Source organism: Lucilia sericata, unplaced genomic scaffold, assembly GCF_015586225.1.
Source record: "Lucilia sericata isolate MDLA Ls3-8-SP2 unplaced genomic scaffold, ASM1558622v1 Contig001684F_arrow, whole genome shotgun sequence".
Classification (NCBI taxonomy): domain Eukaryota; kingdom Metazoa; phylum Arthropoda; class Insecta; order Diptera; family Calliphoridae; genus Lucilia; species Lucilia sericata.
Window position 1 is genome coordinate 13,690 of NW_023995594.1, and position 25,745 is coordinate 39,434.

The 25,745-nt window shown below is 31.4% G+C and overlaps 1 long non-coding RNA gene across 1 annotated transcript in view; it reads left to right on the top strand.

Annotated features, from left to right (window-relative positions):
* The window catches only part of LOC119612421, an 85,434-nt gene that overhangs the window by 11,294 nt on the left and 48,395 nt on the right, over positions 1-25,745 (top strand). Inside the window, exons 2-3 of the long non-coding RNA XR_005232139.1 lie at positions 19,478-19,526; positions 23,550-23,598. This is a non-coding gene — a long non-coding RNA (uncharacterized LOC119612421). The remainder of the gene's footprint in view (positions 1-19,477; positions 19,527-23,549; positions 23,599-25,745) is intronic.

A 25,745-nucleotide genomic window follows, 5' to 3' on the forward strand; every position in this document is an offset into this window, starting at 1 on the left:
AGTTCTGTTCTAGTTCTGTTCTAGTTCTGTTCTAGTTCTGTTCTAGTTCTGTTCTAGTTCTGTTCAGTTCTGTTATAGTTCTGTTCTAGTTCTGTTCTAGTTCTGTTCTAGTTCTGTTCTAGTTCTGTTCTAGTTCTGTTCTAGTTCTGTTCTAGTTCTGCTTTCTAGTTCGGTGTCTAGTTCTGTTCTAGTTCTGTTCTAGTTCTGTTCTAGTTCTGTTCTAGTTCTGTTCTAGTTCTGTTCTAGTTCTGTTCTAGTTCTGTTCTAGTTCTGTTCTAGTTCTGTTCTAGTTCTGTTCTAGTTCTGTTCTAGTTTCTGTTCTAGTTTCGTTCTAGTTCTGTTCTAGTTCTGTTCTAGTTCTGGTTCTAGTTCTGTTCTAGTTCTGTTATCGTTCTGTTCCGTTTGTTGGGGCTATAGCTTTCTGTTCTAGTTCTGTTCTAGTCCGTTTTAGATCTGTTTCTAGTTACTGTTTTAGTTACTGTTTTAGTTATGTTTCTAGTTCTGTTCTAGTTCTTGTTTCTAGTTCTGTTCTAGTTCTGTTTCTAGTTCTCTGTTCTAGTTCTAGTTCTGTTCTAGGTTTCTAGTTAGTTCTGTTCTAGTTCTGTTCTAGTTCTGTTCTAGTTCTGTTCTAGTTCTGTTCTAGTTCTGTTCTAGTTCTGTTCTAGTTCTGTTCTAGTTCTGTTCTAGTTCTGTTCTAGTTCTGTTCTAGTTCTGTTCTAGTTCTGTTCTAGTTCAGTTCTAGTTCAGTTCTAGTTTAGTTCTAGTTCAGTTCTAGTTCAGTGCTAGTTCAGTGCTAGTTCAGTTCTAGTTCATTCTAGTTCAGTTCTAGTTCAGTTCTAGTTCTGTTCTAGTTCTGTTCTAGTTCTGTTCTAGTTCTGTTCTAGTTCTGTTCTAGTTCTGTTCTAGTTCTGTTCTAGTTTGTTCTAGTTCTGTTCTAGTTCTATTCTAGTTCTGTTCTAGTTCTGTTCTAGTTCTGTTCTAGTTCTGTTCTAGTTCTGTTCTAGTTCTGTTCTAGTTCTGTTCTAGTTTGTTCTAGTTCTGTTCTAGTTCTGTTCTAGTTCTGTTCTAGTTCTGTTCTAGTTCTGTTCTAGTTCTAGTTCTGTTCTAGTTCAGTTCCAGTTTAGTTCTAGTTTAGTTCTAGTTCAGTTCTAGTTCAGTGCTAGTTCAGTTCTAGTTCATTTCTAGTTCAGTTCTAATTCTGATTGTAATTTGATGGGTCTAAGATCCATATTTGATGGAGCTTGGTAAAAACATTTCTTTGCCTCTTAAAGACTCCAAATTTTGTACGAAAGCCTTAAGCCTTAAACTTCATTAGACCCTCAGGCTTACAAAAAACACCTTGTGTTTAAATAAGTGTTTTTGTTTTTAATTTTCATTCCAAAAATAAAACCTTCTGTTTGTAAGAAAAAAATTAATATCCAAAAACATATGTTTGATATTTTTAACATACATTTTATTCTTAAAACAAGTACTTACGATAAAAAAACGAGATGCCTGCATCTGTATTTAATGTATTTATGTCGCTCTCTAAATGTCTGTAATACTTAGTATGTATTTATAATAAACGCAATTATTAACAGACATTCAAATCGCGCGTTTTTCTTTTCATTTTTGTTCGAATAACTCACAAAAAAACACAGCCACCACAATCACCAATCAGTTCCAGAATTTGGTCATAAGAAACAGCATATTTTAGTTTTCATTACTACCAAATATGAAACAGTTAGAGTTAGTTGTTGAAAATAAATTTCTACAAAGTAGTATTTACTTCACAATTTTTGTATCACAAATTGTACATTTGTTTGCAAAAGGCAATTCACTTACAGACCAAAAGCAACATATTGTTTTGTCTTTACCGTTATATGGCTTTAAACTATAATATACAAAATGTTTCTGCAGTTAATGGTGACCATGACGATGACCAGTTTGTTGTTGAAATAATGCATCAATATTTCGGTAATTTAAAAATAATGTCTTATAAAACAGTTGCCAGCCAAGTTATTTGACGTCAACTTTCGGGGTAGAGTAGTCAAATCTGGTTGACCAGATTTTCCAACTAATATTTAATTCATTAGCTTATACAAATCCGGTCCACCCTGATTCAAATTGTATGATGATAAATAGAGAGTTCTTAAATCTGAGGCTGTCTAATTGTCAAACATATCAAACACACATACATTATGTAGTATGAACGCATTAAAATGTGTTATCGCGCTTAAACCGTTCACATGCCTGTTACACAAATATATTTCTCAGTGATTGTATATGAATTTCGGTATTCGGAATTCGTAAAGAAATGTGTGTAGTTTATCGCAGATATTATGTATGGTGGTAGTTGTTGTTTTTGTTGCATTCAATATTTTGGGTATCGCAACAAACGAACAAACATTTTTTATACAATTTACACCGTGTGTTATTGTAGTTGTTGCTATTGGTGCTGCTATTGCTGTTGTTGTCATCTGTTTTTAATTTGTGTGTTGTCAAAAACATACATTCTTCCTTGTGCTCCGTTTTTTGCGCTAAGGATGGTTGTGTGTATTCCGTTACCCTGCAGTTTCGGGTGGTTGTAAAGGATCAGTGATCCTTAACTTCGAATAACAAATGTTTACAGTCGTAAACATTTCTGTCGATTTCCGACAGAAATGTTGTGTGTTTCATCCGCCTTTGAAGTAACTAACTAACTAACTAACTAACTAACTAACTAACTAACTAACTAACTAACTAACTAACTAACTAACTAACTAACTAACTAACTAACTAACTACTAACTAACTAACTAACTAACTAACTAACTAACTAACTACTACTAACTAACTAACTAACTAACTAACTAACTAACTAACTAACTAACTAACTAACTAACTAACTAACTAACTAACTAACTAACTAACTAACTAACTAACTAACTAACTAACTAACTAACTAACTAACTAACTAACTAACTAACTAACTAACTAACTAACTACTAACTAACTAACTAACTAACTAACTAACTAACTAACTACTACTAACTAACTAACTAACTAACTAACTAACTAACTAACTACTAACTAACTACTACTAACTAACTAACTACTACTAACTAACTAACTAACTAACTAACTAACTAACTAACTAACTAACTAACTAACTAACTAACTAACTACTAACTAACTAACTAACTAACTAACTAACTAACTAACTAACTAACTAACTAACTACTAACTAACTAACTAACTAACTAACTAACTAACTACTAACTAACTAACTAACTAACTAACTAACTAACTAACTAACTACTACTAACTACCTAACTAACTAACTACAACTAACTAACGAACTAACTAACTAACTAACTAACTAACTAACTACTACTAACTAACTAACTACTAACTAACTACTAACTAACTAACTAACTAACTAACTACTAACTAACTAACTAACTAACTAACTAACTAACTAACTAACTAACTAACTAACTAACTAACTAACTAACTAACTACTAACTAACTAACTAACTAACTAACTAACTAACTAACTAACTAACTAACTAACTAACTAACTAACTAACTACTAACTAACTAACTAACTAACTAACTAACTACTAACTAACTAACTAACTACTAACTAACTAACTAACCTAACTAACTAACTAACTAACTAACTAACTAACTAACTAACTAACTAACTAACGAACTAAACTAACTAACTAACTAACTAACTAACTAACTAACTAACTAACTACTAACTAACTAACTAACTAACTACTACTAACTAACTAACTAACTAACTAACTAACTAACTAACTAACTAACTAACTAACTACTAACTAACTAACTAACTAACTACTAACTAACTAACTAACTAACTAACTAACTAACTAACTAACTAACTAACTAACTAACTAACTAACTACTAACTACTAACTAACTAACTAACTAACTAACTAACTAACTAACTAACTAACTAACTAACTAACTAACTAACTAACTAACTAACTAACTAACTACTAACTAACTAACTAACTAACTAACTACTAACTAACTAACTAACTAACTAACTAACTAACTAATAACTAACTAACTAACTACTAACTAACTAACTACTAACTAACTAACTAACTAACTAACTAACTAACTAACTACTAACTAACTAACTAACTAACTAACTAACTAACTAACTAACTAACTAACTACTAACTAACTAACTAACTAACTAACTAACTAACTAACTAACTAACTAACTAACTAACTAACTAACTAACTAACTAACTAACTAAATAACTACAACTAACTAACTAACTAACTAACTAACTAACTAACTAACTAACTAACTAACTAACTAACTAACTAACTACCTAACTAACTAACTAACTAACTACTAACTACTACTAACTACTACTAACTAACTAACTAACTAACTAACTAACTAACTAACTAACTAACTAACTACTAACTAACTAACTAACTAACTAACTAAACTAACTAACTAACTAACTAACTACTAACTAACTAACTAACTAACTAACTAACTAACTAACTAACTAACTAACTAACTACTAACTAACTAACTAACTAACTAACTACTACTAACTAACTAACTACTAACTAACTAACTAACTACTAACTAACTAACTAAACTAACTAACTACCTAACTAACTAACTAACTAACTATACTACTAACTAAACTACTAACTAACTAACTAACTACTAACTAACTAACTAACTACTAACTAACTAACTAACTAACTAACTAACTAACTAACTAACTAACTAACTAACTAACTAACTAACTAACTACTACTAACTAACTACTACTAACTAACTAACTAACTAACTAACTAACTAACTAACTACTAACTACTAACTATAACTAACTACTAACTACAGAACTAGAACAGAACTAGAACAGAACTAGAACGGAACTAGAACAGAACTAGAACAGAACTAGAACAGAACTAGAACAGAACTAGAACAGAACTAGAACAGAACTAGAACAGAACTAGAACAGAACTAGAACAGAACTAGAACAGAACTAGAACAGAAATAGAACTGAAGTAGAACTGAACTAGAACAGAACTAGAACAGAACTAGAACAGAACTAGAACAGAACTGGAACAGAACTAGAACAGAACTAGAACAGAACTAGAACAGAACTAGAACAGAACTAGAACAGAACTAGAACAGAACTAGAACAGAACTAGAACTAGAACAGAACTAGAACAGAACTAGAACAGAACTAGAACAGAACTAGAACAGAACTAGAACAGAACTAGAAACTAGAACAGAACTAGAACAGAACTAGAACAGAACTAGAACAGAACTAGAACAGAACTAGAACAGAACTAGAGCAGAATAAAACTAGAACAGAGCTAGAACAGATCTGAGCTAGAACTGAACTAGAACAGAACTAGAACAGAAGTAGAACAGAATAAAACTAGAACAGAACTAGAACAGATCTGAGCTAGAACTGAACTAGAACAGAACTTGAACTGAAAATGTTTTCTTTTTAAAGAAAGAAAAATTTCTCATTGGCACCTTCTAATACCACCGGGCAGTAAAAATGGTGGTGCTTATGGTGCTGGTGAATATGTTTCCTGAATTTCTATAAAACATCCTTTTTTCCTTTTTTTGGTTGAATTTATGTTTTTTATTCCTTTCTGTTGCTGTTTTTGATGGAATTGCTACAACAAAGCGACTCAAAAACAGCTGAAATTGTTATATGAATTCAACACCTTTTTTCGGCATTTTTTTTTTTATAAAATTTTGTATTGTAGTTGTTGTCACTGAAACAATATTTTGCTTAAATTAATGTTAATGGAACATTTAATACATTTGTTTGACATGATAAAGTCTTTCATAGTCTTTTGTTAAAATACCGCTTCTCATTCAGATCAATATTGAATGACTCAATTTTTTATGCAAATTTTTATGATGGTCGATTTCATTTACATTGTTATAACGAAGAAGAAAAAAAAACACATACATACATAACTAACAATTAAGGGAATGTTTCGAGCACAGAAAACATGTGTGTTTCAATTTCAATTAAGAAACATTAATTGATTTGGAAATTATGGCGGAAATGTTTTTAAACACAGATAAGGTGAAGTTGACAGTTTTTTTTTTTTTTTTCTTTAAACATTAATTCGGTTTTTAAATATTTTGTTTTTAGAAAATTAATTGATTTCATTATTTCCCTAATAAACTTATTCCCAAAATGTTTAAATCTGTTTAATATTCAATTACACATAATGCTATTGTTGTTAAATACAAAAATAATGTTAACGTCACTATTATACAAATGTTGTGTTTGCTCTAGTATTTAGTCCATTCCGAAATCTGTTTAGTTTCTTTGTTTAAACAATTTACATTGGCAGAAATTAAGTAAAATAGCAGCCTGCCATACCAATAGTCGAGTGTTAAAACAAATAAAAACATATGAAACCAAAATATGCCAAAATGCTTGCATCTGTTTTTTGTTCAAAAATTCTAGTTTCATCTCTCCTACACTCACATGCTGTTGTTGTGTTCTTTCAAACTCAAACCCAAACAATGAAATGAGTATTTTAAATGTCAAAAATATCGTTGCTGTAATAACAATGCCAAAGAAAATTTTTCAAGAAAAAAAAATTCCAAACAACAAAACAGATTTATAATTTTAAACATGGAACAATTGTTTTTTTTTGGTTATACATCATATGTTTTTTTTTTTTCGATATATAAAAAGAGGGAAGGTATGCTTGGTAATAGATCAAGTTTTTGGCGAATTCAGAAACTTCTATTAAAACGACGTCGAACAGTCGTAATTCTTTATAAATTTTAGTTGATATCTTAGACTATAGACTAGACTATAGACTAGCCTATAGACTAGGCTATAGACTAGACTATAGACTAGACAATAGACTAGACTAAAGACTAGACCATAGACTAGACTATACTACTAGACGACTAGACTATAGACTAGACTATAGACTAGACTATAGACTAGACTATAGACTAGACTATAGACTAGACTATAGACTAGACTATAGACTAGACTATAGACTAGACTATAGACTAGACTATAGACTAGACTATAGACTAGACTATAGACTAGACTATAGACTAGACTATAGACTAGACTATAGACTAGACTATAGACTAGACTATAGACTAGACTATAGACTAGACTATAGACTAGACTATAGACTAGACTATAGACTATAGACTAGACTATAGACTAGACTATAGACTAGACTATAGACTAGACTATAGACTAGACTATAGACTAGACTATAGACTAGACTATAGACTAGACTATAGACTATAGACTAGACTATAGACTAGACTATAGACTAGACTATAGACTAGAATATAGACTAGACTATAGACTAGACTATAGACTAGACTAGACTAGACTATAGACTAGACTATAGACTAGACTATAGACTAGACTATAGACTAGACTATAGACTAAGACTAGACTATAGACTAGACTATAGACTAGACTATAGACTAGACTATAGACTAGACTATAGACTAGACTATAGACTAGACTATAGACTAGACTATAGACCAGACTATAGACTAGACTATAGACTAGACTATAGACTAGACTATAGACTAGACTATAGACTAGACTATAGACTAGACTATAGACTAGACTATAGACTAGACTATCTAGAATATAGACGAGACTAGACTATAGTCTAGACTATAGACTAGACTATAGACTAGACTATAGACTAGACTATAGACTAGACTATAGACTAGACTATAGACTAGACTATAGACTAGCCTATAGACTAGACTATAGACTAGACTATAGACTAGACTATAGACTAGACTATAGACTAGACTATAGACTAGACTATAGACTAGACTATAGACTAGACTATAGACTAGACTATAGACTAGACTATAGACTAGACTATAGACTATACTATAGACTAGACTATAGACTAGACTATAGACTAGACTATAGACTAGACTATAGACTAGACTATAGACTAGACTACAGACTAGACTATAGACTAGACTATAGACTAGACTATAGACTAGACTATAGACTAGACTATAGACTAGACTATAGACTAGACTATAGACTAGACTATAGACTAGACTATAGACTAGACTATAGACTATAGACTAGACTATAGACTAGACTATAGACTAGACTATAGACTAGACTATAGACTAGACTATAGACTAGACTATAGACTAGACTATAGACTAGTACTATAGACTAGACTATAGACTAGACTATAGACTAGACTATAGACTAGACTATAGACTAGACTATAGACTAGACTATAGACTAGACTATAGACTAGACTATAGACTAGACTATAGACTAGACTATTGACTAGACTATAGACTAGTCTATAGACTAGACTATAGACTAGACTATAGACTAGACTATAGACTAGACTATAGACTAGACTATAGACTAGACTATAGACTAGACTATAGACTAGACTATAGACTAGACTATAGACTAGACTATAGACTAGAATATAGACTAGACTATAGACTAGACTATAGACTAGAATATAGACGAGACTAGACTATAGACTAGACTATAGACTAGACTATAGACTAGACTATAGACTAGACTATAGACTAGACTATAGACTAGACTATAGACTAGACTATAGACTAGACTATAGACTAGACTATAGACTAGACTATAGACTAGACTATAGACTAGACTATAGACTAGACTCTAGACTAGACTCTAGACTAGACTATAGACTAGACTATAGACTAGACTATAGACTAGACTATAGACTAGACTATATACTAGACTATAGACTAACTAGACTAGACTATAGACTAGACTATAGACTAGACTATAGACTAGACTATAGACTAGACTATAGACTAGACTATAGACTAGACTATAGACTAGACTATAGACTAGACTATAGACTAGACTGTAGACTAGACTATAGACTAGACTATAGACTAGACTATAGACTAGACTATAGACTAGACTATAGACTAGACTATAGACTAGACTATAGACTAGACTATAGACTAGACTATAGACTAGACTATAGACTAGACTATAGACTAGACTATAGACTAGACTATAGACTAGACTATAGACTAGACTATAGACTAGACTATAGACTAGACTATACGACTATAGACTAGACTAGACTAGACTATAGACTAGACTATAGACTAGACTATAGACTAGACTATAGACTAGACTAGACTAGACTATAGACTAGACTATAGACGAGACATTCGCCCTACGATTGGCCCGTTATCATAATATATCACTTGATTGTTACGATCGTTTCCGTCTCTATAAGAAGTAGTTAACCCATGTCTTCAGTTTAGCTTACCTTCCCTCTTCAAATAATAATGTGGCGCACAGCACATAAAATTATGATTGTTTACAGATGGATTTTTCTGTTGTTATATTTAATTTTAACGTTCTTAAAGTGTCAAGTATGTAATAAAAATAAATAAATGCTAAATTTTCTAAAAAAAAATTTAAATAAATTTAAACTGCAGATATTTGTAAAATTAATGATGATGATAAATGTGTAACTGAAAAAGCAATTCAGAATGATTTATGAAGGAAAAAGAAAACAGATAAACGATATTAATAATAAAAGTTTTGGAAAATATTTAAAAATAAACGAGTTACGCCTAACAATAAAATAGTTTATTAACCAATTACCTACCCATCAAACAATCAACTAATTTCATAAAAACCAATTATCAATTTGAAAGCATTATAATTTAGTTTCTTAACTTGTTATTTGTTGCAATGATTGCTTAGATACGTATGTATGTACGTCTGAAGAGCAATGAATACCTTCATATTTCAATGTCCAATGCATTGTGTGCAGCCAAGAACCAATTGTTTTCTTTTTTATGCTCTTGTTATAACTCTAATTACCATTAAAATAACATTTTGCAAAAAACTCAAAATGAATGGAAGAAAACAAAAAAAACTATTCGCTTGTCTGCACTACTCAATGTCGCAAACATCTGTGCTCCATTTAAGTTTTACGCACGCATTCGTTTAAACACTTTATTTTACCCCCTTTACTTTTTCAAAAAAAAAGAAGAAAAACAATAACAAGTTGTGGTGGATTTGGCAACAGGAGTGATGTTAGAGGAGAGGAGATCTGGCGAAAACAAAACATTGCACCCAACACCACCCATCCATCATTCATGTAAGAAGAACATCAATAAATTTCTATCAAATGGCAATATTCTACTTAAAAATGAAAATATTGAGGTTGTGTTCTTGTTATTTTTTTATAGTTCTAGAGAAAATAAAAGAGACAAAGAGAAAAAGTGGAAGATTATTAAGGATAGTCATAGTTTTATGTATAACATGGAACTATCAACAGATCTTAGATCTACTTTATTGAACTAAGTTAACAAAGGAGACATTGGAACATCAAAGTTTGGAAGTCTAGTTCGAGAACAATTTGTCAAGATTTGTGGATCATTGGTAGAGAAGATCGCTAATCCCTGTAATGATTTAAAGAAACCCACCTTAATTTCTAGGAACTTGATCTACTCTGACTTTTAGTTTGCCTTTATTCCTTAACCTGTATTACATAAAAGTTTGGAAGTCTGGCTCGAGAACAATTTGACAAGATTTGTTGATCATTGGTAGAGAAGATCGCTGATCCCTGTAATAATTTCAAGAAACCCACCTCAATTTCTAGGAACTTAGTCTTCTCTGACTTTTAGTTTTCTTTAAGCCTTAACCTGTATCTGAATCTAATATAGAATTGCAAAGTTCATGATCAGAGAAAATAAGGACTATGAACAAATAACCTTGATTTGCCTATTTCTCTAAGGATTTTGAACTTTTGCAAAGCTCAAATTGACTAATTTTGCACGGCGAACTGAACCGTTGTATGATCTTTATGATTCAGGATCTGAAGGAACCTTGGTTTGCCTATTTCTCTATGGATTTTGAACTTTTACAAACCTCAAATTGACTAATTTTGCACGGCGAACTGAACCGTTATATGATCTTTCTGATTCAGGATCTCAATGATTGTTTGTTTCCTAAGTATGGACGTACCCTTACAAGGTGAAGCAATGGTTTTTCGAAGTCCACTCTCCAACGTCTGTTGAACAAATTAGAGACAATCTTCTCACTTAATCATCAATCAAAATGTGCAAAAGAAATGGAAATGGTCGATGTTCGAACTTCTGGGATTTAGACATTTTTGCCGTGGGAATTGAACTGAATATCTTATGAGATCTTTTTGGCTCAAGATCGCAAAAATTGCTTTTATTTCTTGAAGCAATGGATTTTCGAAGTTGACTCTTCAATATCGGGTGATAAAATTTGAGAAAATCACTTTGGTCAACCATTAATCAAAATATGCGGTGGAACTTGAAACAGTAGACTTTCGAACTTCTTCCAACTTTATTTTAAAATGGGTCACGAGAAGGAAATAACAGACAACCACGACTGGCAAAGGAGGATACAGAAGAGGTTGTGGAGATCTGGGGAGATGTTAAGATAACAGATAACCACGTTTGGCAGTGGAGGATAGGGGAATGATCGCAGCTTTATGTTAAGGAATCCCCAAGGCAGTTTTGATTTCGAAACACTCTTTTAAAGTGTTCTGAAAGCAATGTCTTTATGACGTCGACTCTCCAACGTTTGGTGACCAATTTTGAGACAATGACTTTGGTGAACCATCGTCTAAACTTTACGAAAGAAGATGCGATTTCTCTACATGCCATCGATTTCAAACTTTTGCAAATTTTATCTTAAATTGATGCAGAAGCAGGAGTTCAAAGGTAACCACGAGTGTCAGGGGAGGATATGGAAGAAATTGCTACTTGTTGCAGAGTTATTAAGCTGCAGAGGAATTAAAAGACAACTACGGTAGATTAGGATATGTTAAGAAAAACCCGACCCTATAGATTTCTAGGCTTTGAAGTCTTACGAAAAATCAAAATCGACTCTCCAACGTTTGATAACTAAATTTGAGACAGAAAGTCGATTGCTCGACTTACAGAAAGCAAAAGTTATCTTATATTTATTCAGGAGCAGGTAGTAACAGACAAACACGACTGGCAGAGGTGTTGTTGAAGCAATGGCTTTTTGAAGTCGTCTCTCCAATGTTTGGCGACCTAAATATACTGAAGAACTTGAAACAGTAGACTTCTCGTCATGCAAAAGATTCAGAAACGACTGCGAACAAGAAACCCGGTCTTGCACTGGAAATGGAATCCACTGATCTTATGAGGCAGTGGATTCATTGATTCATTATCTCAAAGATTATTGTTCACTAGGAATTGGCATAGTTGAAGTAATGGATGATTTGGTGAACAATCAAACCGAACATAAGGATGAACATAGGACTTGTTGGGACTTCCGCTAATGTTGATATTAATTTAGAGCGTATAGTTCTCGTATTGAATAAAATCTTGGTCATTTTAGATGCCTTGGATGCCTGAACAAGTTCTAAAAATTCTTGAATCTCAAAGTTAATGAACAAAACGTCTTGAAATACTCAAATAATGAGAAATTTGGTTTTGGACTTCGGTAAATTTCAGTCGATTGAGGACAGTCTTCAGAATTGAAGAGTTTGGTATTGGAACACAAACTTCCTTTTGGACTAAATTGAACAAGTTTAACAAAATTCTGTAACTCAAAGTTACTGCACAAAAAGGCTCGAAATACACAAACAATGACAATTTTGGTTTTGGACTTCGGAGTTTAAATTAAAAGCTTACAGACAACAACGACTGGCAGCGGAGAAGGCAAGACTTTGGAATTCTAGCGTGAAGAAGATCTTGGTCTTTTGCGACTTTGGAGGAATTTCGTATCGGAAATGGTTGTACTATAAGTAATTTTTAACAACCAGGATATCAAAGATTACCTGCTTTATTATCGGAGCACTCAAACGTGAATCGCAATGTAGTGTAAATAATAATAATTTCTAGAGAAAATGGAAGAGACAAAGAGAAAAAATAGATGATTATTAAGAGTATACATAGTTTTAGCTGTTAACTGGAACTATCAAGAGGTCTTAGATCTACTTTACACTCGTTAACATCGAGGTTCAGAAACCAAAGTCGATATCAATCTGCCAAGACCGTTGCTTACAGACAACAACGACTGGCAAGGCGGAAGGTAAGACTTTGGAATTCTCGTGTAAAGAAGATCCCGATCTTTTGCGAGATCTTGAGATCTATAAATACTCAAACGCGATTTGCAATGGACATGTTCGACGATTTCACGTTTTTTTAACCCTCGCTGATTTAGCCTCCAATATAGTGCGATTTTACTACAACAGACTGATGTTTGGTTGGGACTCAGTAAACAAATATGAACAGATATCTGATTTAACAGCAGTAGACTTCGGTTTGGATGCTGTCAAAAAATGAAAATCAAATAAAAAATGAATAACTCTCGAACATTTGAGAATATAACATGGCCGTTTTACCATTATATATTGAGACCATACAAGATCTAACTTATTCAGGAACTAGACCAGAGATTAAACTTGTATTTTAAAGTCGAAAGACTGGACTTTCAAGTGATATAATTGATTTCTTTGCGATGATCTCAAATAACAGGGATTTTCCATCTTTAGGACACGATATTTCGAAAACCAGATGTTATGGAGAAAATCTGTGACGAAATTTGGATTCAGCATTCGTTCTCTGGATTTAACATTTTTTTGGCCTGTGTTGTCATTTGTGGAGGTGAATCGGCGATCAATATTTCGCGATTTGACAACTCTTGTGTGTTCTAGAGTCGCAGATATATCACTACAATTGAATCAACTGGAGCCTTGTCATAGTTGGGAACTTTGATAAGGGATATAAGACAAGGTCCTTCCTCACACACAGCCCTTTATGAGAATCTCTTGTGCTGATAATAACCAAACATCTGTTGTTAATTATGATTCCCACACACCATTAATAAGCTGTGAACACCCCTAATGACATAAGCCCAACATTCTAATGCTGTTTCTATGGGGGTTGTTTATACAAACGATTTTCTCTTTTTTTGTTGTTTTTTCTTTCATTTCAAGTGTAACATGTGCAATTTACTGTTCACCTGGGACTCAACGAATGTCGCATCGTTAGCCTGCCCAAACCTTAATCGTTTTATAAGAAAAAAACAATCATTCAACCAACTAAACAAAGATAAAAAAGGGTGAACAAAAGAGATTCTTAACGAACAGTTTAAAAGAAGTATAGTATAAGGTTCCAAAGTAGTTGGAGTTGCAGTTGTTTTTTGTAAGTGATGATGATGGTGGTGGCTAAGTGGTTCATTAAAGTAACCATAAAAACAATGTCTAAAACAACAAGTGTTGCAGTTGTTCCAAAGAAGAATGTTTTTAATCTAAGCCTGCTGGCCAATTCCCATACAATATTCCTTCTATCTTATGATTAAATGGTTAATTTCTTGGGAATTGTTTGTACTACTTGCTTGTATATACTATGATTGATTGACATGATGATGGATTGATTATGATGTATCAATTTCCTTATAGATTTGCCTATCAACTCCCCCATGTTTGCTCTAGCTAATTTAATTACAAAAATACACCCCTAGCCCCCTGATATTTTGTTTCCTTCCTAGTAAGCTTAGCACCTGATACCTAGCAAGAGTTTTCTCAGGCCTGGCTGTCATTGTTTATATCTGCACAAGCGCTTAATAAAAACTATTTTCATTTTCAATTCCTTGTAATAAATGTGTCAAATGCATTTGTTTATCGCTAGTTAAATGGAAGATTTTTCCCAAAGATTATTTTTATTATATTCGTTTTTTTTTATAATTTCTCTTCTACAGAATATTCTATTCTGTTTTAATAATCAATTACGGGGGCGGTTTGTTTGTATGCAATTTTCTGCTTTGAATTCATTTGTCCAGACAGCTGTCAATACCCCTTATTTTAACATTTTTTTACGCTGAAAAAGATGGCAGCATGTGTATCGTTGTGTCGTTTTGCGTTGGTTTGGGTGAACAGTTAACAAATGGCAGTAATTACGACAAATTGATTAGGCATGTCATTGCGGGCACCACTCATTATTGGTTGGGTATTAAGAATTGGGTTTTACGAAATGTCATTTAAGCTGTCAAATATAAAGACCAAAGTACAAATGGTAACTAAAGATTATTCGTTTGTTTTTAATGTGAAAGGTTACATTTAAATGTTTATTTTTTAGAGTGTCCTTCTGGACCTATAGTTCTAACTCAGATATGGAAAGATTTAAAATATTCATATATCAGAAGTTTTATTAGGTTGTGTTCGTTCGGTACTCTACCTATCTTTAGCTATATGACTTTTTATAAGTTTCTTTCCCAGTTCATCAAGAAAACTAAAACACAAATTGTACTAGATCCGGAGTCTTTAGATAATGAATAAATTTTCACCTTAATTTTCAGATCTTGAAAGATCTGTCCTTCAGTAAGCCAACAGGGAACTTACAGCAAATTCGATTAGATCTGTTAGAGAAACAGCTTTTAGAGAGTTCTGATATACATATAACTCTATATGCAGACAATTATATAGGCTATATATCTAAATATCTTCTTTCATAATTGCCTGGAGGTAATCTATCCGTGAGACATTAATTTTAATTAATCTTTGTACAAAAAACTTCTTCAGTAATTACTCGATTAATCTATTAGATAAGTAGATGTAGACCAAGCGTTAATGGAGATCATACATCGTCCCAAGCTCTCAAATTGTCGCGTTACACTATATACTCAGCTCAAGACCAGATTATAGCCTCCATTTTGTACAATTTAATCAGCTATAGACTAGTATATAGTCTTAATTATACACCGGAGTAAATACCCAACTATAGATCATGCTATAGAATCAACTACAGATCATGTTATAGACCCTAGTTTATACTATTATCTCCATCATAGACCAAATTATAGTCTTATCTGTAGAGCATACTAGTGAATCAAGTTCTGATTTGGCTACAACTATACAGACTCAACTACAGACTGCTACGACATCTAATGTGGGATAAAATCTCGACCAGGGACTGAATTATCGTCTCAACTATAGAGTAGACTAAAGACTCATGTATAGAGCAGACTATAGGTTCAAATATAGATCGGACTATATACTACACTATAAGAAGGCAACTATGGCACAGACTAAATTCTAAATTATAGAAAAGACCTTACTATTAGATAATATACTGATCAGGCTATAGCCTCTAGTCTGGGGTATAATATCAACAACAGACCACATTATTTTCCTAACTATAAAGCAGACAATAAACTTAAATATAGCCCAGACTATAGGTTCAAATATAGACCAGACAACTATTGAACATACTATATGTTAAACTATAGATAAGACCATACTATTGGCTCAACTATTGTTCATGCTATATCCTCTATTTTGTACCATTATCTCAACCACAGACCAAACTATGTTCCCAAGAAGTAACTATAGACAAGACTATAGGCTCTAGTCTGCGCTATAAACTCACAGCAGACCAGATTATCGTCCAAACTATTGAGTAGACTATAGGCTTTAATACAAACCAGTATACAAGTCTAGTCTATAGTTTAGTCTAGTCAATAGTCCAGTCTATAGTCTAGTCTAGTCTATAGTCTAATCTATAGTCTAATCTATAGTCTAGTCAATAGTCCAGTCTATAGTCTAGTCTTTAGTCTATAGTCTAGTCTATAGACTAATCTATAGCCTAATCTATAGTCTAGTCTATAGTCTATAGTCTAGTCTATAGTCTAGTCTATAGTCTAGTCTATAGTCTAGTCTATAGTCTAGTCTATAGTCTAGTCTATAGTCTAGTCTATAGTCTAGTCTATAGTCTAGTCTATAGTCTAGTCTATAGTCTAGTCTATAGTCTAGTCTATAGTCTAGTCTATAGTCTAGTCTATAGTCTAGTCTATAGTCTAGTCTTAGTCTAGTCTATAGTCTAGTCTATAGTCTAGTCTATAGTCTAGTCTATAGTCTAGTCTATAGTCTAGTCTATAGTCTAGTCTATAGTCTAGTCTATAGTCTAGTCTATAGTCTAGTCTATAGTCTAGTCTATAGTCTAGTCTATAGTCTAGTCTATAGTCTAGTCTATAGTCTAGTCTATAGTCTAGTCTATAGTCTAGTCTATAGTCTAGTCTATAGTCTAGTCTATAGTCTAGTCTATAGTCTAGTCTATAGTCTAGTCTATAGTCTAGTCTATAGTCTAGTCTATAGTCTAGTCTATAGTCTAGTCTATAGTCTAGTCTATAGTCTAGTCCTATAGTCTAGTCTATAGTCTAGTCTATAGTCTAGTCTATAGTCTAGTCTATAGTCTAGTCTATAGTCTAGTCTATAGTCTAGTCTATAGTCTAGTCTATAGTCTAGTCTATAGTCTAGTCTATAGTCTAGTCTATAGTCTAGTCTATAGTCTAGTCTATAGTCTAGTCTATAGTCTAGTCTATAGTCTAGTCTATAGTCTAGTCTATAGTCTAGTCTATAGTCTAGTCTATAGTCTAGTCTATAGTCTAGTCTATAGTCTAGTCTATAGTCTAGTCTATAGTCTAGTCTATAGTCTAGTCTATAGTCTAGTCTATAGTCTAGTCTATAGTCTAGTCTATAGTCTAGTCTATAGTCTAGTCTATAGTCTAGTCTATAGTCTAGTCTATAGTCTAGTCTATAGTCTAGTCTATAGTCTAGTCTATAGTCTAGTCTATAGTCTAGTCTATAGTCTAGTCTATAGTCTAGTCTATAGTCTAGTCTATAGTCTAGTCTATAGTCTAGTCTATAGTCTAGTCTATAGTCTAGTCTATAGTCTAGTCTAGTCCTATAGTCTAGTCTATAGTCTAGTCTATAGTCTAGTCTATAGTCTAGTCTATAGTCTAGTCTATAGTCTAGTCTATAGTCTAGTCTATAGTCTCGATAGTCTAGTCTATAGTCTATTCTATAGTCTAGTCTATAGTCTAGTCTATAGTCTATTCTATAGTCTAGTCTATAGTCTATTCTATAGTCTAGTCTATAGTCTAGTCTATAGTCTAGTCTAGACTATAGACTGGGCCATCTAGTGTGGGCCATTATGTCAAGCACAGACCCGTCTATTGAAAGCGTCAATATATAGAGCATTAACTTAAAAAAATCTGAATTTAATAGCCGATTTTTTATAACATTTTTATAATCTCTGTACCTTTCAGTTTTGTTACTCATTCCGACATTGTTGTGCTTATGGCATTTTGGCAACAAACAACGAAACTAAATAAAAAGTGTTTTTGGCATTTTTCTAATTTTCCTCGAAAAAGAAGGAAAAATATCAGTTTAGTTAGTTAGTTTTTTACTCCCTCAAATAACCCAGAAAAATTTTAATAACTGGAGAAATAACTCTTAGTTTGTCGATCAAAAAACTTTTACTTATAAGCAAAAGATTAAAGAATCGAAACTAGTTTTAGATAAATATTAGCAAGCAAGGGGCCTTTTTGAAATTAGCGTTCCCGGAATATTCGCGAACTGAGAATAAACTTGAATTTTACGTTTTTTTTAAATAGAAAATATATTAAAAACAGTTCGTGGTTGAATATATTATCAAAAATTTGCAAAACGTGGACTTTTACAATTCAAAATTGAAAGAATTTTCGCGAATTGTTAATATTCGCCTTAGATTTTTAGTTATTTTTTAAATGTTTGTTAAAACTTTTGTTGGGTTTTAGATTAAAATTAAAAATACTAACATAAAATTAAACTGAAAACAATTTCATAAAATGTCAGCTGACATTTACAGATAAGGTTAAACCATGAAATAAAATGTAATATTTAATATTAACTGCTTTAAGATATACAATAAGTTTCAATCAATTAATTTTTTAATTGAAACAATAACATCATAACTAAATTACTAATATATGTTAAATAACTTTAGCTTAACACTCGTTTAACTTTAATTAAATTTTAAAAAGCGTCATATTTTAATTAAACCAATTAAATTGTTAATTGCCTGCCTATAAATTGAACACAATTTTCATTAATTTCTCTTCCTGGTTTCCTTTTTTTTTTTTGTTTGAAACATGGGCTACAACTTATTTACATATTTTTTTAATTACAATTTATTGTTTTTGAAAATAAATTGCTTAAAGTTTTATTTTTGTTGATTTTTTCTTACCCGCTCCGAGTTTTTTTATTTTTATTTCACACAGGACAAATGTTGCCATATGTTGCAAACATCTTTTGTTTTATATTTTTTTACTTATAACGGTGGGGGTTATTTTTCGTTCTTCCATTTTTCTATAATATTTATGACTTGAACAAATATTTGTTAAATAAATTTAGGTTAACATGTGCAGGAAATCAAAATTAAAACAAAGTCATATTAAAATATATTAAGATTTATGTTTCAGTTTATATAAATCTTTTTTTTGCCAAATGTGTTATTTTTGTAGAAGAAATTCCATGATTTGTAATATTTGTTTTTCAAATAATTAAAGTTAAGCTTTTAATAATATAATATAACTGTCAGTATTTATGTTTTTTTAATGAAATTTATCTACGTTTTTTCTTTTTAGGTAAATACTTCTTTGACTTCAATTAATTTACCTTCAATTTTCTAAAATTGTAAGTATTAGTCGCACTTATATGAATTATTTAAAATCATAAGTTTTAATCACTTAAATCAAGTTCGAAGGACCAATTACATACAACTATACAGGTTTGAAACTCTAGAAACTTAGAGACCATATACGCACTTTACTAAAGCACTAAGCTGGACCAGATCTTCTCCATTACTTCAGGTTTTCGAGATAGCATTTCCTAACACTAGCAGAAACCCATTTCAGGTGATAGTCTATAGTCCAGACTAATCCAGAACATAGAATAGTCTATAGTCCTGACTATAGAATAGTCTATAGTCCTGACTATAGAATAGTCTATAGTCCAGACTATAGAATAGTCTATAGTCCAGACTATAGATTATACAATAGTCCAGACTATAAATTATACAATAGCCCAGACTATGGAATAATCTATAGTACAGACTATAGAATATTATATATTCCAGATTAGTCTATAGTCCAGACTATAGATTAGTCTATCGTCCAGATTAGTTTATAGTCCAGACTATAGATTGGTGTATTGTCTGGATTATAGATTAGGCTACAGTACAGACTATAGATTAGTCTATAGTTCTCACTAAAAATTAGTCTATAGTCCAGGCTATAGATTAGTGTATTGTCTGGACTATAGATTAGTCTATATACTACACTATAAGAAGGCAACTATGGCACAGACTAAATTCTAAATTATAGAAAAGACCTTACTATTAGATAATATACTGATCAGGCTATAGCCTCTAGTCTGGGGTATAATATCAACAACAGACCACATTATTTTCCTAACTATAAAGCAGACAATAAACTTAAATATAGCCCAGACTATAGGTTCAAATATAGACCAGACAACTATTGAACATACTATATGTTAAACTATAGATAAGACCATACTATTGGCTCAACTATTGTTCATGCTATATCCTCTATTTTGTACCATTATCTCAACCACAGACCAAACTATGTTCCCAAGAAGTAACTATAGACAAGACTATAGGCTCTAGTCTGCGCTATAAACTCACAGCAGACCAGATTATCGTCCAAACTATTGAGTAGACTATAGGCTTTAATACAAACCAGTATACAAGTCTAGTCTATAGTTTAGTCTAGTCAATAGTCCAGTCTATAGTCTAGTCTAGTCTATAGTCTAATCTATAGTCTAATCTATAGTCTAGTCAATAGTCCAGTCTATAGTCTAGTCTTTAGTCTATAGTCTAGTCTATAGACTAATCTATAGCCTAATCTATAGTCTAGTCTATAGTCCAGTCTATAGTCTAGTCTATAGTCTAGTCTATAGTCTAGTCTATAATCTAGTCTATAGTCTAGTCTATAGACTAGTCTATAGTCTAGTCTATAGTCTAGTCTATAGTCTAGTCTATAGTCTAGTCTATAGTCTAGTCTATAGTCTAGTCTATAGTCTAGTCTATAGTCTAGTCTATAGTCTAGTCTATAGTCTAGTCTATAGTCTAGTCTATAGTCTAGTCTATAGTCTAGTCTATAGTCTAGTCTATAGTCTAGTCTATAGTCTAGTCTATAGTCTAGTCTATAGTCTAGTCTATAGTCTAGTCTATAGTCTAGTCTATAGTCTAGTCTATAGTCTAGTCTATAGTCTAGTCTATAGTCTAGTCTATAGTCTAGTCTATAGTCTAGTCTATAGTCTAGTCTATAGTCTAGTCTATAGTCTAGTCTATAGTCTAGTCTATAGTCTAGTCTATAGTCTAGTCTAGTCTATAGTCTAGTCTATGTCAGTCTATAGTCTAGTCTATAGTCTAGTCTATAGTCTAGTCTAGTCTAGTCTATAGTCTAGTCTATAGTCTAGTCTATAGTCTAGTTATAGTCTAGTCTATATAGTCTAGTCTATGTCTGTCTATAGTCTAGTCTATAGTCTAGTCTATAGTCTAGTCTATAGTCCTAGTCTATAGTCTAGTCTATAGTCTAGTCTATAGTCTAGTCTATAGTCTAGTCTATAGTCTAGTCTATAGTCTAGTCTATAGCTAGTCTATAGTCTAGTCTATAGTCTAGCTCTATAGTTCAGTCTATAGTCTAGTCTATAGTCTAGTCTATAGTCTAGTCTATAGTCTAGTCTATAGTCTAGTCTATAGTCTAGTCTATAGTCTAGTCTATAGTCTAGTCTATAGTCTAGTCTATAGTCTAGTCTATAGTCTAGTCTATAGTCTAGTCTATAGTCTAGTCTATAGTCTAGTCTATAGTCTAGTCTATAGTCTAGTCTATAGTCTAGTCTATAGTCTAGTCTATAGTCTAGTCTATAGTCTAGTCTATAGTCTAGTAGTCTAGTCTATAGTCTAGTCTATAGTCTAGTCTATAGTCTAGTCTATAGTCTAGTCTATAGTCTAGCTATAGCTAGTCTATAGTCCTAGTCTATAGTCTATTCTATAGTCTAGTAGCTATAGTCTATTCTATAGTCTAGTCTATAGTCTAGTCTATAGTCTAGTCTATAGTCTATTTAAGTCTAGTCTATAGTCTATTCTATAGTCTAGTCTATAGTCTAGTCTATAGTCTAGTCTAGACTATAGACTGGGCCATCTAGTGTGGGCCATTATGTCAAGCACAGACCCGTCTATTGAAAGCGTCAATATATAGAGCATTAACTTAAAAAAATCTGAATTTAATAGCCGATTTTTTATAACATTTTTATAATCTCTGTACCTTTCAGTTTTGTTACTCATTCCGACATTGTTGTGCTTATGGCATTTTGGCAACAAACAACGAAACTAAATAAAAGTGTTTTTGGCATTTTTCTAATTTTCCTCGAAAAAGAAGGAAAAATATCAGTTTAGTTAGTTAGTTTTTTACTCCCTCAAATAACCCAGAAAAATTTTAATAACTGGAGAAATAACTCTTAGTTTGTCGATCAAAAAACTTTTACTTATAAGCAAAAGATTAAAGAATCGAAACTAGTTTTAGATAAATATTAGCAAGCAAGGGGCCTTTTTGAAATTAGCGTTCCCGGAATATTCGCGAACTGAGAATAAACTTGAATTTTACGTTTTTTTTAAATAGAAAATATATTAAAAACAGTTCGTGGTTGAATATATTATCAAAAATTTGCAAAACGTGGACTTTTACAATTCAAAATTGAAAGAATTTTCGCGAATTGTTAATATTCGCCTTAGATTTTTAGTTATTTTTTAAATGTTTGTTAAAACTTTTGTTGGGTTTTAGATTAAAATTAAAAATACTAACATAAAATTAAACTGAAAACAATTTCATAAAATGTCAGCTGACATTTACAGATAAGGTTAAACCATGAAATAAAATGTAATATTTAATATTAACTGCTTTAAGATATACAATAAGTTTCAATCAATTAATTTTTTAATTGAAACAATAACATCATAACTAAATTACTAATATATGTTAAATAACTTTAGCTTAACACTCGTTTAACTTTAATTAAATTTTAAAAAGCGTCATATTTTAATTAAACCAATTAAATTGTTAATTGCCTGCCTATAAATTGAACACAATTTTCATTAATTTCTCTTCCTGGTTTCCTTTTTTTTTTTTTGTTTGAAACATGGGCTACAACTTATTTACATATTTTTTTAATTACAATTTATTGTTTTTGAAAATAAATTGCTTAAAGTTTTATTTTTGTTGATTTTTTCTTACCCGCTCCGAGTTTTTTTATTTTTATTTCACACAGGACAAATGTTGCCATATGTTGCAAACATCTTTTGTTTTATATTTTTTTACTTATAACGGTGGGGGTTATTTTTCGTTCTTCCATTTTTCTATAATATTTATGACTTGAACAAATATTTGTTAAATAAATTTAGGTTAACATGTGCAGGAAATCAAAATTAAAACAAAGTCATATTAAAATATATTAAGATTTATGTTTCAGTTTATATAAATCTTTTTTTTGCCAAATGTGTTATTTTTGTAGAAGAAATTCCATGATTTGTAATATTTGTTTTTCAAATAATTAAAGTTAAGCTTTTAATAATATAATATAACTGTCAGTATTTATGTTTTTTTAATGAAATTTATCTACGTTTTTTCTTTTTAGGTAAATACTTCTTTGACTTCAATTAATTTACCTTCAATTTTCTAAAATTGTAAGTATTAGTCGCACTTATATGAATTATTTAAAATCATAAGTTTTAATCACTTAAATCAAGTTCGAAGGACCAATTACATACAACTATACAGGTTTGAAACTCTAGAAACTTAGAGACCATATACGCACTTTACTAAAGCACTAAGCTGGACCAGATCTTCTCCATTACTTCAGGTTTTCGAGATAGCATTTCCTAACACTAGCAGAAACCCATTTCAGGTGATAGTCTATAGTCCAGACTAATCCAGAACATAGAATAGTCTATAGTCCTGACTATAGAATAGTCTATAGTCCTGACTATAGAATAGTCTATAGTCCAGACTATAGAATAGTCTATAGTCCAGACTATAGATTATACAATAGTCCAGACTATAAATTATACAATAGCCCAGACTATGGAATAATCTATAGTACAGACTATAGAATATTATATATTCCAGATTAGTCTATAGTCCAGACTATAGATTAGTCTATCGTCCAGATTAGTTTATAGTCCAGACTATAGATTGGTGTATTGTCTGGATTATAGATTAGGCTACAGTACAGACTATAGATTAGTCTATAGTTCTCACTAAAAATTAGTCTATAGTCCAGGCTATAGATTAGTGTATTGTCTGGACTATAGATTAGTCTACAGTACAGACTATATATTAGTCCATAATATAGAATAGTCTATAGTCCAGACCATATAATAGACCATAATCATAACTATAGAACAGACTATAGTCCAGACTATAGAATAGTCTTTAGTCCAGACTATAGATTAGTCTATAGTCCAGACTATAGATTAGTCTATAGTCCAGACTATAGATTAATCTATAGTCCAGACTATAGATTAATCTATAGTGCTGACTATAGAATAGTCTATAGTCCAGATATATGGAATAGTCTATAGTCCAGATATATGGAATAGTCTATACAGATTAGTGTATAGTCTATAGCCCAGACTATAGATTGGTCTATAGTCCAGACTCTAGATTGGTCTGTAGTTAAGATTATAGATTGATATATAGTCCAGACCATTGTATGTAGTCCAGAATATAGAATAGTCTATAGTCCAGACTATAGAATAGTCTATAGTCCAGACTATGGAATAGTCTATAGTCCAGACTAAAGAATAGTCTATAGTCCAGACTATAGAATAGTCTATAGTCCAGACTAAAGAATAGTCTATAGTCCAGACTATTGAATAGGCTATAGTTCAGTTTATAGATTGGTCTATAGTCCAGACTATAGTCTAGACTATAGATTAGTCCAGACTATAGAATAGTCTATTGTCCAGAAATATAGAATAGTCTATAGTCCAGATATATGGAATAGTATATAGTCCAGATATATGGAATAGTCTATATAGATTATTCTATAGTCTAGACTATAGATTAGTGTATAGTCTAGACTATATAGATTAGTCTATAGTCTAGAATATATATTAGTCTATAGCCCAGACTATAGATTGGTCTATAGTCCAGACTTTAGATTGGTCTGTAGTTAAGATTGTAGATTGATATATAGTCCAGACCATTGTATGTATTTCAGTTTATAGACTACTCCAGACTAGACTAGTCCAGACTACAGATTAGTCTATAGTTCAGACTATAGATTAGTCAATAGTCCAGACAGTAGAATAATCTATAGTCTAAACTGTAGAATTGTCTATAGTTCAGAGAATAGAATACAGAGTATAGAATAGTCCACAGTCCATATATTATAGTTCAAACTATAGTATAGTCCAAACTATAAAATAGTCTATAGTCCAGACTGTATAGACTACTTTTTTTGTTGAATTAATAAAATTTTATAATAATATTATTAAAATCTCAAAAATTCCCTGCGGTCAACAAATATTTCTCCAATCAATCTTTAGTTTTTCTACAATTATTTTATTTAAATTTCCGTTAGTTTCCTAAAATCAATTCATTTGTTTATTTTAATGTATAAAAATTTACTTACAATTCAATATGAACTCATACAGAATTTTAAAAACAAAACAGAAAAAATCTAAAGAAAAAATGAAATTCTAAAGCAGCTGGCATTACTCCCAAAATGTCTGGCAGAGATTTTTTTGTTGTATTTATTGGAATAATTTTGCTTCTTTTTTTATTATTCAGCCATAAGACAATTTGGATATTAAACATACAGCCAACA